Below are 7,002 nucleotides of genomic sequence, written 5' to 3'. Positions count from 1 at the left end.
TCCCGGATGGAGGGGCCGGCTGAAGCCATGACAGAACATAAATTGTGAAGTTTTCATGGACATTTATTAGTTCCCCAAATTAATACTTTTATAATTTCTTATGCCTGTCTTTACTGCAATCTCTGAACATAAATTGTGAAGATTTCATGGACACTTACCACTTCCCCAGTCAATACTCTTGTGATTTCCTGTGCCTGTCTTTACTTTAATCTCTTAATCCCGTCATCTTCGTAAACTGAGGATGAATGCCACCTCAGGACCCTGTGATGATTGCACTAACTGCACAAATTGTTTAAACAATATGAAATCTGGGCACCTTGAAAAAAGAACAGGATAACAGCGATGTTCAGGGAACAAGGGAGATAACCATTAGGTCTGGCTGCCTGAGAGCCGGGCGGAACAAAGCTGTATTTCTCTTCTTTCAAAAGCAAATAGGAGAAATATCACTGAATTCTTTTTCTCAGCAAGGAACATTCCTGAGAAAGAGAATGCATTCCCATGGGGAGGTCTCTGAAATGGCCACTTCGGGAACGTCTGTCTTTTACGGTTGTAGAGAAGGGATGAAATAAGCCTCAGTCTCCCATAGCGCTCCCAGGCTTAGTAGGACGAGGAAATTCCTGCCTAATAAATTTTTGTCAGACCGGTTGCCTGCTCTCAAACCCTGTCTCCTGATAAGATGTTATAATGACAATGCATGCCCAAAACTTAATTAGTAATTTTAATTTTGCCCCGGTCCTGTGATCTTGCCCTGCCTCCATTTGCCTTGTTATATTTTATTACCTGGTGAAGCATGTGATCTCTGTGACCCACACCCTATTCATACACTCCCTCCCCTTTGAAAATCACTAATAAAAACTTGCTGGTTTTGTGGCTTGGGGGCATCACAGAACCTGCCAACATGTGATGTCTCTCCTGGACACTCAGCTTTAAAATTTCTCTCTTTTGCACTCTTTCCCTTTACTTCTCAGACCGGATGACACTTAGGGAAAATAGAAAAGAGCCCACATTGAATATCAGGAGCTGGTTTCCCCCAATAAAATATCACTGCCATTTTTGTAGAAGTTGACAAGCTGTTCCTAAAATTTATATTGAAATTCAAGCAAGTAGAATACTCAAAAGAGTCCTAAGAAAGAGGAACTAAGAGGCCGAGTGCGGTGGCTCATGCCTGTAATCCCAGCACTTTGGGAGGCTGATGTGGGTGGATCACAAGGTCAGGAGATTGAGACCATCCTAGCTAACATGGTGAAACCCCGTGTCTACTAAAAATACAAAAAATTAGCCAGGTGTGGTTGTGGTGGGTGCCTGTAGTCCCAGCTACTTGGGAGGCTGAGGCAGGAGACTGGTGTGAACCCAGGAGGCAGAGCTTGCAGCTTATTACAAAGCTACAGTAATCAAAACTGTGTGGTACTGGCATAAGAATAGACGTATAGACCAATAAAATAACACAGAGTTCAGAGACAAACTCTTACACTCATGGCCAATTGATTTTCAACAAGGGTGCCAAGATAATTCAATGCGGAAAGAATAGTCACTCAGTGCACGATACTGGGACAACTGGATAGCCACATACAAAAAAATAAAGTTGGGCCCCTAGCTCATACCATATAAAAAATCATTTCAAAATGAATTAAAGACTTAAATGTAAAAGATAAGACTATTAAACTCTTAGAAAAAAACATATGAGTAAATCTTCACGACCTTAGATCAGGCAATGTTTTTTAGATATGACACCAAATGCACAAGCAATGAAAGAAAAAAAAAGATAAATTGGACTCCATCAAAATGAAAACTTTTGTACTTCATAGGACACTATTAATAAAGTAAAAAGATAATCTTCAGAATGGGAGAATATAATTGAATCATGTTTATTATGGGTTTTATATCCAGGATATTTAAAGAACTCTTACAATGCAACAGTAGAAGACAAATAACCCAATTTTTTAAATGGACAAATGACTTGAATAGACATTCCTTCAAGGAAGATACACAAATGACCAATAAGCACATGAAAAAATGCTCAACATCATTAGTCATTAGGAAAACGCAAATCAAAACCACAATGACAAACCACTTCATATGCACAAGAATGGCTACAATAAAAAAGATGAACATTTGTAAGTGTTGGTGAGAATATGGAGAAATTGCAACCCTCATACATTGTTGGTGAGAAGGTAAAATGGCGCAGCCACCACAGAAAACAGTTTGGCAGTTTCGCAAAAAGGCAGACATTGAGTTACAATATTACCCTGCAATTCTACCCTAGGTATCTACGCAAGAAAATGTAAAACATATGTTTATACAAAAAAAATTATACATGCATATTCATAGCATTTTTCATACTAGCTCAAGGTAGAAGGAATGCAAATATTCAATAACTGATGAATGGATAAATAAAACGTCATATACTGTACAATAGAGTACTATATAGCCATAAAAAGGGGAAAAGGATTAAAGATACTACAACATGTATCAACCTTGAAAACATTATGCTAAGTAAAAGATATTTATCACAAAATACCACATATTGTATGTAAAATGTTCAGAAGAGGCTAATCTGAGAAGATACAAAGTAGTGGCTGCCAGGGCCTGGGAAGAGGTGGGGGTGACTACAAAGAGGTATAGGGGTAATGAAGATGTTCTGGAATTAAACAGTGGTGATCATTGCATGATGTCATAAATACACTAAAATCACTGAATTGTACACTTTAAAGGATGAATATTATGGTATAAATTATATCTCACTTGCATAATGTGATGACATAATAGATGAATATTACTTGGCATACAAGTGATACACAGCAACTTTTTATTTTCTTGCTTTCTTATTCCATTGTGCTCCTTAAAAGTTTGGTCTGGAATACTTGCCTCTGCAAGTTCCTGCCAGAGACATAAGTTTATTGGACTGGGAATTCAAGTTTATAATTGTGTCCAGTCTCAATTCCCTGAAGGTCTGATGCTTGGCCTTAGGCTCACTTTCATGATTTAGAGGCAAATCTGAGATTACCTGAGCAAGAAAGCACTAAAAGATTCTGTGAATTTTTCCCGCCCCTCAACTAGCAGGTTTGAGGATACTACACCCAAGGCAGGTATGATGTGCCCAGGCCAGACCCAGAACCACACTCCTGCGTGGCCCCTGAGCTCCTGCATTCCACTGTTCTGGGTCCCTTTCTTCTTCTCCTTCCTGCCTTCCTTTCCAGCATCACTCTTGGCTCTGTCAAGAAGTGGTGTAGGTGGTGTGACCCGAACCCAAATGATGCTGGGAGGGTCAGCGAGGTCCATATCTTTGAAAATGTGTGTGCACCATGGAATACTATGCAGCCATAAAAAAGGATGAGTTTGCGTCCTTTGTAGGGACATGGATGCAGCTGGAAACCATCATTCTTAGCAAACTATCACAAGAACAGAAAACCAAACACCGCATGCTCTCACTCATAGGTGGGAACTGAACAATGAGATCACTTGGACTCAGGAAGGGGAACATCACACACCGGGGCCTATCATGGGGAGGGGGGAGGGGGGAGGGATTGCATTGGGAGTTATACCTGATGTAAATGACGAGTTGATGGGTGCAGCACACCAACATGGCACAAGTATACATATGTAACAAACCTGCACGTTATGCACATGTACCCTACAACTTAAAGTATAATAATAATAAATAAATAAAAAAATAAAATAAAATAAAATAAAATAAAAATAAATAAAAAAAAAAGAAAATGTGTGTGCAGTGGTAAAAAATAAAAAACAAAAAAAAACACAAACAAACTGCAGCCAAGGAAGGAAGGAAGCATGTTATCCCATTTGGAAAAACACTTTCAAGGCCCCTGCTGTTAAGCAGTTTCGGATCTCAAGGCCTTATGAGGAAGGGGAGGGTAAGAAATAAAGAGCTCATTTCTGGAGGTAAGAAAGCGGAAGGACAACTTCCTTGCTTGAGGTTACCTTCAGGAGAGAGGCATTTTCGTTTCCATTAATGGGTGTGAGTGCTGGAGCAGGTCCCAAGGGAAGGAAGAGATGGCAGAGGCCGGGCACAGTGGCTCACGCCTGTAATCCTAGCACTTTGGGAGGCTGAGGTGGGTGGATGACCTGAGGTCAGGAGTTCGAGACCAGCCTGGTCAACATGGTGAAACCCTGTCTCTACTAAAAATACAAAAATTAGTTGGGCGTGGTGGCAGGCACCTGAAATCCCAGCTACTTGGGAGGCTGAGGCAGGAGAATCGCTTGAACCTGGGGGGATGGAGGTTGTAGTGAACTGAGATCATATCACTTCATTGCAGTCTGGGCAAAAGAGCAAGACTCTGTCTTAAAAAAAAAAAAAATGAAAGAAAGAGATGGCAGAAGGGGCTCTGTTCTGAGGGCAGGTTGGAGTTTAAGGTGACCATTGACTCAAGAATGGAACCTGGTATTTAACATTCAGCTGTTTTCTCCCCCACATGGCAATTCCTGAAGCCTTCATGATACAAGTGACATCACCCAGCCTTGAGTTAGCTTTGCAGTAGGGAAGGCCCAGGAGGGAGGTAGGGGGAATGTTGGGTTCAAGTCTGGGTTGCAGAAGTGCTCAGAGGTGAGAGGGAAAGCTCAGGATAGCCTTTCTGACTCAGAAGTGAAAAAAGCCACAAGGAAAATGTAACACTTTGGGAATCCTAGGGCATCCTGGAGGTGGCTGACTATTATCATTAGTGTGAAATGGGACCAGGAGTTATGGCAGACAGGAAAGCAAAGGCATCCCCAGAAGGCTGCAGGACTTGGGAGCCCTAGACCACTGATGGGTAATGGGTTCTCCCATAACTTCAGAGGCTACCCGGGGAGAATTCAGTGGGCCGAGGGGAATGAGGGCATGCAGTAGAGGAGAAGGGGCACAGACAGAAGCTTGGGAGCCTAGTTTGTGTGTCTAACGAGAGCATTGAACATCACTGTCACATGGTACAACTTCAGTAGGTGCTGGCTACATTTGAACAGAGGAACTAAGGCTGTAATGGTGAGGGGATATGCCAAGTGGGGCTGGGGTCACAGCCAGAGACTGCCAAAGTGGGAGGGGGGCCACCTGCTGAGGAGGATAAGAGGCATTCTTCTACCAGGGAAGTGCTAATTATGGGACTTCAGGGGTGCTAGGTGTCAGGTGGGTGAAGGTCGCTCAATGTCAGGGCTCAGTTGCACATCATAACATGGATGGCACTCGGTGCCAGGCATGGGGAGAGGGCTTAGTCTCAAGCATGGACTCATGCTCAGGATTGGGAAGATGAAGGCCGGTGATGGGGAGGACTCTGTGCCAAGAGAGGGAATGCAGGTGCTAGAGAGAGGAGCTAAGTCCCAAGGATGGCTAAATCTTGGGAAGGGAGCTTGCAAAGTCAAACTTATGGGGGACCTCAGTGACAGGGATAGTGGGAGATGACACTCAGGGCCAGCGATGGTTTGGAACAGTCTTCCATGGGGGGTTCAGGACTCTCATGATCTGGCCTCATACTCCCACCTGGTCTTCATCAGCCCATCTGCTACAATTGCCTCTCCTCCCTAGCTGAGCTGCTTGTCAGGAGCAGGCCCCTGCTGAAGGCAGGGCCGGGCTGCACACAAGGACACACACGCACAGGCAACAAGCCTTGCAGGGCAGGGCAGCTCCCAGGTTGCAGCTCCTGACTGATGATGCCACCTCTCCCCACCCCAGGGCCAAGCCGGTGGCTGGCCAGGTTGGAGCAGAGGACAGTAGCAGAGAGCCCACAGCATGGCCCCACTGGGCTCCAGCCCAGGATGCTTTCCCTTCTCCAGCTGTCCAGCTTCTCCAGGAGCTGGTGAAAGCAGGTGTGGTGGCATGAGGCTGTGGGCTCTGTTCTCCTAATGTTGAACTTCCAGGTACTGGAGGTGGTGGAGCAGACTTCCTGTTGATGGAGTCTGCCGTCAGCTCCAATGGGGTTGCAGCAACAGACCCTCAGTGGGAACAGAAAAGACTTTGAGACTTCTCATCCAGCTTTACTCTTTACAAATAGAGAAATGAAGACCCTGAAATAATGTGCCTGAGGTCACTTAGGAAATTGGCATCCTGGCTCCAGTTCCTTGTCTTCTTACACAGTGCATGCCCCCAAACGTGATGATTTCAAATCATGCAATATGGTCAACAGACTCTGCCTCTGCCATGCATTAACCAGGTGACTTTGGAAAGGCTGTTAACTTCCCCAAACCTCAGGGTCCTCATCTGTAATACGGACATAATCCAATCAGTGTTACCAGTCTTATTAGACTCAATAGGAGGTCACCATCGCCAGCTCTTGTCCTCCACATGTATAACAAAGATCTTAGCTTTCTGAAATAGTCCCCAGGCACAATCAGACCCAGTGGGGCTCTCATGTGCTGCCAACACTCAAACAGATACATCCATTTATGCCAGGCTCTGCCTCTGCTCTGAGAAGGCTAGTGGCATTCTGTTGGGGACCACTGGTGCCACTGCTCCTGGTGTGTTGAATGCCATGATGTACGGTTGTCTCTGGGGAAAACATCTTCCCTCTTTGTGTGAGGCTTGTCCAAAGAAGCAGTGTCCAGGCAGTGTGGCTCTACCTCAATGCCTCACAGAATTCTTAGTAAAATGATTCTTTTAGTTTTTATTTGGAGTCCCCAGGGGCTTACAAGTCATAGACCCTTAGGAGCTTAGTCAGAGATTTCTCGGAATGGCAGACACCAAACTCTGCTAAGCATGCCAGAGAAGGTGGTGCTCACCAGACCCCACTCTGCTCCTTGACACCTTCCAGCTGCCCTTGCATTAATTGGGGCCATGTGACTAGTTCCAATCTGTGGCTGGAAGTGATGTCACTTCCTGTTAAAGCCCAGGACAAATCTTGCCTTGACTCAGCAACTGGTGACATCCCAGATGCTGAGTCCCTGATGGAATATGAAAAACAGAGTCCTTGCCCAGCAATGTGCTTTGGATGAGTGAGAAAGGAACGTTTATGTTGAAAACTGCTGAAGTCTGGGGATAGCTTGTTACTGCAGCACAACCTAGCCTATCCTGACCAATGC

The sequence above is a fragment of the Theropithecus gelada genome, chromosome 16, assembly GCF_003255815.1.
Source record: "Theropithecus gelada isolate Dixy chromosome 16, Tgel_1.0, whole genome shotgun sequence".
In the NCBI taxonomy this organism is placed as follows: domain Eukaryota; kingdom Metazoa; phylum Chordata; class Mammalia; order Primates; family Cercopithecidae; genus Theropithecus; species Theropithecus gelada.
Note: the sequence above shows the minus strand (reverse complement) of the source record.